The sequence below is a fragment of the Anneissia japonica genome, unplaced genomic scaffold (assembly GCF_011630105.1).
Source record: "Anneissia japonica isolate Jap-2015-1 unplaced genomic scaffold, ASM1163010v1 scaffold2638_len22055_cov131, whole genome shotgun sequence".
Lineage (NCBI taxonomy): Eukaryota > Metazoa > Echinodermata > Crinoidea > Comatulida > Comatulidae > Anneissia > Anneissia japonica.
This window is the reverse complement of record NW_022737324.1, coordinates 9,681-11,602: the sequence shown is the minus strand read 5'-3', so window position 1 is coordinate 11,602 and position 1,922 is coordinate 9,681.

Sequence of the window (1,922 nt, the reverse complement as noted above, 5' to 3'; positions counted from 1 at the left end):
GCTAAAACATGCTCTATTTAAAGAGTAATTTTGAGCATTTTAAAAGGAATTTTAAAGGAAAAGAGTAATTTTGAGCATTTTTAGGACTTACGAATGTATAAATATACGTCTTAACATCCGTGTGCACAGTAGTATTATACAGTGTCAGAAATCCAACACATGTAACCGAAACGTAATTTCCAGCTTCAGTACGTGCTGTTGGCGTGGAAATTAGCGTACGGCTCGTCAATTTTGGAAAGTTTTGGAATATTCAAAATGACTTGAAACGTGCTTTAAAATATCTGAAAAGTGATATTAACAATTTTAAAATTTTAACGCACAAGTACGAATACCTTATACGACGTGCCTGACGACGGTAATGCCACATGAATTTAAACCTTGTCAAGTTTAATTTAAAACCCCCTGTAATGCCACACGAATTTTGCCTTTACAGTATACGAACTATCGGTCTGATAGTGTCGAAATACAGTCTGCCGCCCTCTATTTTCAATGTGTTTACATCTTTCAAGAAAGAATCGTGCGAACAGAAATGGAAGGAAAGGTAGAATAAAAAAAAGTTGTAAGATCTCTGACAATAACAAGAGGTGATCCGCTAACGTTAGCGGATCACCAACAAGAGGTGATCCGCTAACGTTAGCGGATCACCAAAAAGAAAGAAAGATTCTGACAATAACAATAGGTGATCCGCTAATGTTAGCGGATCACCAAAAAAGAAGATGAAGATGATGATGATTCCGTACAATAACAATAGGTGATCCGCTAGTGTAGCGGATCACCAAAAAGAAGATCTCGTACAATAACAATAGGTGATCCGCTAACGTTAGCGGATCACCAAAAAAAGATCCTGACAATAACAAGAGGTGATCCGCTCGAGAAGCGGATCACCAATGATCCTGACAATAACAATAGGTGATCCGCTAACGTTAGCGGATCAATAATAAGAAAGTTGAAGATGATTCCGTACAATAACAATAGGTGATCCGCTAATGTTAGCGGATCACCAACTAGATTTGAACTCGTCACTGAGGACGAGTTAGGTGATCCGCCGCACTTTGACTTGCGAGAAAGTGTGCGCGCGTTATTACGCGTGCACAAAAATATAAGGTGCATAACATTACATATTGATCATTCAAAGTTATTAGGAACTAAGGAACTTAAAACATTAAACAATGTGTATGTCAAATGGAGTCCCATTAATTAGGTATTAACTGTAGTAATTGGTGATCCGCTAACGTTAGCGGATCACCTCTTGTTATTGTCAGGGATCAACATCTTTTTATTCTTCTTTCTTTCTCCCCTTTTCTGTTCGCACGATATCTCAAAATTGCCACGAGTTACGCACACGGTCGCTACATCGATCATTTTGCCTTCGCCTGGAATAGTCATAGTAAGGTTTTCAACGCGCTCAGTCATGCGTGACGTCATCTACGTGCAATTTTTCGTTTTTACATTATCGATCATATCTGCCTAACCAATTGCCATTTCAAAATCGTATTAAGTGAGCATTAACTTTGGGTTAACGTTAAATGTACTGTACCCTAATTTTACGCGTGCGCTTCATAATGCGCGCGCACGCGTGCGTCAAAATTTCAAAATGCTCAAAATCACTTTTTAACCAAATTAGAACACGTTTGAGGTCATTTTGAGCATTTCAAAATTTTTTATAATTTTCCACTACGAGCGCGCACTTTTACTTGTGCAGTACGTATGGAAGTTAGAAATTAGGTTTTTTTTACATATTTTGGGTTCCTGACATTGTTTTCACAAATTTGCATTATTTTCGGTCATCTTTTAGCAAATAACAATGCCGTACGTGCGCATCAAACATAGGTATCTTTGCGCGTATTTGTGCAGCTATACAGTGAAATTATGATAAAATCAGACCTATTTTTAATCAGTTATAGCTCCTTAGGTTGAAAGGT